General features: G+C 43.7%; 1 long non-coding RNA gene across 1 annotated transcript in view; it reads right to left on the minus strand.

The window, feature by feature from the left end:
• Window positions 1-4,461, minus strand: part of LOC115291827 — a 33,034-nt gene extending 28,573 nt beyond the window's left edge. The window contains exon 1 of the long non-coding RNA XR_003908690.1: window positions 4,395-4,461. This is a non-coding gene — a long non-coding RNA (uncharacterized LOC115291827). The remainder of the gene's footprint in view (window positions 1-4,394) is intronic.
• Window positions 4,462-7,466: the final 3,005 nt, after the last annotated feature.

Here is a 7,466-nt window from a genome sequence, read left to right on the forward strand (position 1 = left end):
GTACAATAATAGGGGACTTTAACACCCTACTTACATCAATGGATAGAACATTTAGACAAAATCAACAAGGCAGCAATGGTTTTATACATTAGACCAAATGAACCTACCCTATATACAGAACATTCCATCCAAGAACAGAATACACATTCTTTTCAAGTGCACACGGAGCATTCTCTAGGATAATAGATCGTATGTTTGGCACCAAAGCAAGTCTCAACAAATTTAAGAAGGTTTAGGTCATGTCAAGCATCTTTTCCGACCACAGCTGTATGAAACTAGAAATCCATTATGAGAAAAGATCTGGAAAAAACACACACATGGAGGCTAAATAACAATCTACTAAACAATGACTGTGTCAAGGAAGAAATCAAAAGGGAAATTTAAAAGTACATGGAAAAAAAAACACCAGACAGATACCAAAACCAGACAAAGACAGTACCCTAATCCAAAACAAAACCAAAAAGCATCTATAGGCCAATATCTTAAATGAAAATAGATGCAAAATTCTCAACAAAATATTAGCAAAATAATTAAACAATATTTAAAATAGAACATCCACCATGATCAAGTGGGATTTAGTCCAAGGCTTCAAGAGTGGCTCAATATTCACAAATCTATCAACATGATATATCACATTAACAAGAGGAAGGATAAAAAACATATGATCATCTTAGTAGATGCAGAAAAACCATTTGACAAAATACATCCATTCATGAGAAAATTCTCAACAAAGTGGGTTTAGTAGGAACACACTTCAACATAACAAAGGCTGTATGTATGCAAAACGTAGAGCTAACATCACACTCAGTGTTGAAAAATGGAAGGCTTTTCTTCTAAGATCAGGAACAAGACACGGATGTCTACTCTCACCACTTTTATTCAACAAAGTATAGAAAGTCCTAGCCACGGCAATCAGACAAGAAATAAAAGGCATCCAAAATGGTAAGAAAAAGTAAAACTCACTCTTTGCAGATGACATGATACTTACATGTAGAAAACCCTAAAGACTCCGCACAAAAAAGACTATCAGAATTGATAAATGAATCCAGTAAGGATGAAGGATACAAAATTAACACACAGAAATCTGTTGCATTTGTATACACCAATAATTAAGTAGCAGGAAGAAAAATTAAGGGAAAAAATCCCATTTACAATTACATCAAAATAAATTAAATACCTAGGAATAAATCTAAGGGGTGAAAGGCTTGTATTCTGAAAACTCTAAGACACTGACGAAAGAAATTAAAGATTTTGACACAAATGAAAAGCTATTATATGCTTATGGTTTGGAACAATTAATATCATTATGTTCATACCACCCAAAGCAATTCCTATCAAAATACCAAATTTTATCAAAATCCTGAAATTTGAGTGAAACTACAAAAGACCCCGAATAGCCAAAGCAATCTTGAGAAAGAAAAAAGCTGGAGGTCTCACAATCCCAGACATCAAGATACCCTACAGTGTTGTAGTAATCAAAATGGTAGGATTCTGCCACAAAAGCAGACACATAGATCAGTGGAACAGGATAGAGAGCCCAGAAATAAACCCATGCCTGTATCATCAATTAATCTACAACAAAGGAGGCAGGAGTATATGATGGGGAAAAGAGTCTTTTCAATTAATGATGTTGGGAAAACAGCTCCATGCAAAAGAATGAAAGTGTACCAGGCTCTTATACCACACACAAAAATAAACTCAGAAAGGATTAAAATCCCAAACATGAGACATGAAATCCTAAAACTTCTAAATGAAAACATAGGCAGTAATATCTTGGACACTACCTTTAGCAACTTATGTATGGATGTCTCCTCAGGCAAGGGAAAGAAAAGTAAATATCAACTAGTGAGACTACACCAAAAAAACCTCCTGCATGGCGAAGGAAAACATCAACGAAATGAAAAGGCAACCTACTGAAAAAGAGAAAGTATTTGCAAATGATATATCTGATAAGGGGTTAGTATCCAAAATATATTAAGAATTCATACAACTAAATACCAAGAAAAAAAACCCACCTGATTAAAAAATGGGCAGAAGCCCTGAATAGACATTTTTCCAAAGAAGACACACAGATGGCTGACAGACACATGAAAAGATGCTCAACATCACTAAACATCAGGAAAATACAAATCAAAACCACAATGAGGTGTCACCCCACCCCTGTCAGAGTGGCTAGTTTCAAAAAGACAAGAAATAACAAATGTTGGTGAGAACGTGGACAAAAGTGAATCTTTGTGCACTGTTGGTGGGAATGCAAACTAGTGTAGCCACTATGGAAAACTAAATGTTGATTCCTCAAAAAAAAAATAAATAAATAAATAAAAGAAATATCATACAATCCAGTAATTCCACTTCTGGAAATCTGGAAATCGATCTAAAAGATTTATGCATCCCTATGTTTACTGCAGCATTATTTACAATAGCCCTGTTACGGAAGCAGCCCAAGTGTCCCTTCATAGATGAATAAAGAAGATATGTTGTGTACACCCACACACACACACACACACACACACACACACACACTGGGATATTCCTCAGCCGTTAAAAAGAATGAGATCTTGCCACTTGTGACAAAATGGAGGGATCTAGAGGGTATCATGCTAAGTGAATGTGGGAAGCTGCAAAGATTTAGCTGCTTGGCCATTTGCTAGCCGGATATGTCACTCCCTGAGGGGAGTTACAAAAATAGGCAGGGGAGCACCACTCCCTGTCAGGAGAAGCCAGAAGAACAAAGATCAATCGCCTACAGGCAGGGTGGTATCGGCCCTTCAGTGCTGTGCTAAAAACCTTAGTTTGGTTCCTCTTTTACTCCAGCCTTAATCCCTTAACCCTGTTTCCTAGCAACCGACCTAGGTCAGCTGCCTTGTTCTCCCCCCTCGAAACCTTTATAAGATACGGTGTTTTCTGAATAAAGAAGAGGCTTGATCAGAAATCATGTGTTGTCTCCACTCTCTGCATCTCCCTCCTGCCCTATTTGTCTCTCCCTCCCTCAGGAACGAACCCGCAAGGATTTACTGCCCTGCTGGCCGAGGCGGAACCAGACAAGTGAAATAAGTTATTAAAAAAAAAAAACAACCAAAAAACCCCAAATACCATATGATTTCACTTATATGTGAGCTCTAGGATAAGAAGTCCGTGACACGTTTTCCAGGGGATGGTACAGTGTGGAAAACCAGAGAAGGGGTCCCTGAGCTGGGGTCTCCTTTGCCAACACTCACACTGGGGATGACTGTCTTCAATGTCCTCTTTGGTAAAATGCAGAAATGCCTTCCCTGAACACCACGCGGGCCTACTGTGAGTGTCAGATGAGAAGGGGTTGCTGTTAGCCTCAGGGATTTGCTATTTGAAGCAGGTAAGACCAATGAAGCTTTAATTGATGAGCCTCCCCGGGTGTTTCTGGGATCAAACTAAGATGGCAAATGGTCCAGTTGCCCTCATAAGTAGGTCCAGACTTTATGATGTTACCTATTTGTATATTTTAAATGCATTATTCTGACAAGGAGTCAGGAGTATTTACAGAACAAAAAAGTTAAGTTTCCTCCCATCCTAGAAGGTTGGGGCTTACGGTTAGATCTTGCCTTTATGCATCAAGATGTAAGGTCCTTCAGGTGAAGAAATAATACAGCAGGGCATGGTCAGAAGGATCCGGAAGTGTATACACAGGGAGGAAAGGGGTGCGGAAGGGGCAGCAGGGCAGACAGTTCAGGGAAGCGGTCAAGGATCTCAACAAGAACCAGAGGTAGGTTTTATTTTGTTGCATTTAGTTCCCAGCTTCCCAACAATCAAGATACCCAAACAGGCCAGATCCTGCAGGTCCCATCATATGACAAAATGAAGCATCAGAACTTCCTGGCATTGAACTCTTATGAGAAATTAACTGGATATGAACACCTTCTCACTGGGACACATCACCCAGCCATCTCAGAGGCCACTGTTAGGCGGAGGGGCAGTGACCAGCCCAGAGTTCCTCCCACAAACGCGACCTCACCAGGAGGGGCCTTGGGAGCTGGACAGGAGGCTTCTACAGACATGGCCCTCTCTGCCAGCACCACCATCCCTCCCATCTCTCCTCCCCCCTCCATTTCCCATCCTCCCTGGAGGGACTAAGGCCTGAATGGAGCCAGGTCCTAAGACTTCGGGAGACCCGAGCTGGCGGAGGCCAGAAGCCAGGTGGGAGAAACAAAGTTGTTAGTTAGCCCGTTGCCCGAATGAGAGGCACCAGAAGGTCTCATTCCCGGCCACGCTAAAGCCACGGCTGGTGGAACGGTTACTACTAGACAAGCCTAAGCAGCAGACCGGCTCCGCCCCCACGCTGTGTCTGCATTTTCAGAGCCGGCCCCACACAGGCCACCCCGAATTCCTCGGTGCCTCAGACACACAGGTCCCACGCTTACCTCCTCCTGAGTTTCGTCCGAGCGCTGCCAGCCTCCTCCTCTTCTCCACGGGCCCTCTCGGGCGGCCACAAAGCCCCCAGCAGCGGCCCGCTGCCCAGGCGGCCCTTCCCAGAAGCAGGTGGGAGCCCGCAACCGGAAGCCCTCTCAAGAGAGGGAGGAGTCGGCCAGTTAAAAGGGGATACGTGACACCCCTCCTCCCTTCCCATCCGTCCATCTGTTGGTTGTTACCTGTAATCCATCCCAAGAGTTTGATAATAATGAACCTCAGGCTTTGATCCTAATTAAGCAAACTTAAAAAACATCTCTCTTCCCCCAAAGAGGTGGCTGTTAGTTACTTTAGTCTAGGAATTAGTCAACCCAAGTGGAATGAGGAACCCTGGTCCTTTTTTTAAAAAATGTTTATTTATTTTAAGGTGGGGTTTTTTTTTTTGGTTTATTTAGTTTTGAGACAGAGAAAGAGTATGAGTGGGAGAAGGGCAGAAAGAGAGAGAGGGAAACACAGAATCTGAAGCAGGCTCTAGGCTCTGAGTTAGCTGCCAGCACAGAGCCTGATGCAGGTCTTGAACCCACAGACTGTGAGATCATGACCTGAGCCGAAGCCGGACACTTAACCGACTGAGCCACCCAGGTGCCTGTCCCTGGTCCTTTTAAAGAGGACGATAGTTGGGGTGCCTATGTGGCTCAGTCGGTTAAGTGTCCAGCTTCAGCTCAGGGCATGATCTTATGGTTCATGGGTTCGAGACCAGCATCAGGCTCTCTGCTGTCAGCACAGAGCCTCTTCAAATCCTCTGTCCCCCTCTCTCTCTCTGCCCCTCCCCAGCTTGTGCTCTCTCTCTCTCCCCAAAATAAATAAATAAACATTAAAGAGGGCGATAGTTGAATTCTAATTTGGTTAAATTTTTATGTGTATGTACACATATATATGCATATAAAAAAGGCTGAAGTAGTTACCCTTACTTGGTGTAATTATAAAAGATTCTCTTTATGCTATCTTTATATCCTTCCATCTTTTCCATGTATTACTTTTGCAGTTAGAAAAAGTTGTTTAAAATCAGTCAATAAAAATAAGCACCATTTGGAAACCTATATTACATTATATTACATTACTATCGATTAATTACAAAGGCAAAAGCCCCTACCCCTCCTTTCCAACAAGTGCATCCATAAACATCTTTCCAACCAGATGCCAGGAAAAGCTTTCCCAGAGACTGCCAGGTGCTCTTTGCAGGTCCCTCTGCAATCATGAGAACTCCCACCTGTGTGCTTCCACAGCGATGGCAGGAGGGGCAGCGCCCGTCTGCACAGGTTTGAGAATGCTTTGCAACCCACCTCCGGCTCCTGCTCCATTATTTCTATTAATGGAGGAGTGCTGGTGGCGATGTGTATGTGTGGGGGTCGGGCCGGGTACCAGCATGGACACACCGACGAAGGAACGAGTAAGAATCACAACTTGGGTCAGAATCTCAATAGTCAGGTCTCCAAAAAGCTAGTCCCAGAAGCTTCCAGCAGGGGGCAGCAGGGCGCTGTGAGCAGCTGGCTCCCACAATGGCGGCAAGTGTCGCAGATGAAATAGACCTAACTTGTCTGTCAGGTGGACGCTAAGAGCAAGTAATCCTTTATTAGAGAGTGTGGTTCAGGAACTGAGTGCCCTTACAGAGCTGCCTGATAGAAAATAAGACTCTCAACAAGTTGATGACTGTCTCCAGGAAACCATAATTAAACAGTAGAGAAACCCAGTTTCTTCCAAAATCATATTTTTCTCAATTTAGAGTCTCAAAGCCACCATTTTATTTATAAATTTACATTCGGGTTTATTACAAAAAGGTTTTAAGGCAGCTTCACCAAGTCACAAGGCCTCTATTTCATCCTAACGACACAGAACAAAGGAAGCTCAGAATCTGTTCATATTTCTCCCAGGTGATAGGCCCTATTTACCGACCGACACTTGTCTTAGTGTTTGCCAAAATGAAAGAACAGGACAGGGAGTCCAGGTGACTCAGTCGGTTGAATGTCCAACTTCGGCTCAGGTCATGATCTCACAGTTCATGAGTTTGAGCCCCACATGCGGCTCGCTGCTGTCAGTGCAGACCCCGCTTCAGATTCTCTGTCCCTCTCTCTCTCTGCCCCTCCCTCACTTGCACATGTGTGCTCTCTCTCTCAAAATTAAATAAACATTTTTTTTTAAATGAAGGAAAGAAGCCTTGGAATTTGGTCCAAGGCTGAGAATAGATGAATTTGGAATGAAAGCCTAATAGCCCTGAAGTGATGCCAAGTGTGTGTATGTGGGGGGGGGGGGGATGATCAGTGAAAGACATTCTACAAGAAAGAGCAGGTATTAGGAGGCTAGCACTCGGCTGTCATTAGTTAATCTCCTAACACCTGCCTAGGCAAACAGCTGCCTCTCTCACAAAAATAGGGGATAGAATCAGATAATTTGTCAGGTCCCTGACAAAACCTGAAATGGGTGTTGTGCTTTAGGCCTGGCTTGGGACATAGGAATTGAGCAGGGAAGGCACTGGAAGGGAACTATTTGTTTGTTTTTCTTATTTTTCACATTCGTTCATTTTTGAGGGAGAGAGAGACAAAAACAGAGCGTGAGCAGGGGAGGGGCAGTGAGAGAGGAAGACCCAGAATCTGAAGCAGGCTGCAGGCTCTGAGCTGTCAGCACAGAGCCCGATGTGGGGCTTGAACCCATAAACCATGAGCCACGAGATCATGACCTGAGCCAAAGTCAGATACTCAACCGACTGAGCCACCCAGGGGCCCCCTGTTCCTAATAAGGTGTATAGAGTGACTGTGTGGAAATCACATCTTGACCTTTCTTTATGTGCACAATCCATTTCCAGCCTCAGCACCTTGAAAGAGGAGAGGCAGGCCAGTGTGGTGGTGTTGACAATTTCTAGCATGGAGGTCTTATTTTAAGCCAAAACTGGGAGGGTCCAAAGGCATAGGCTTACCTCTCCCTTGGGAATCCCATGAGGGATCCCTGTTTGAAGAGCCCTAGTCTGAAACAGGGAATTGGCTCCTGTTGGATCCCCTGAGGAAGTACACAGCCTTTTCAACCCCCCACCA

Source organism: Suricata suricatta, chromosome 5 (genome assembly GCF_006229205.1).
Source record: "Suricata suricatta isolate VVHF042 chromosome 5, meerkat_22Aug2017_6uvM2_HiC, whole genome shotgun sequence".
NCBI lineage: Eukaryota > Metazoa > Chordata > Mammalia > Carnivora > Herpestidae > Suricata > Suricata suricatta.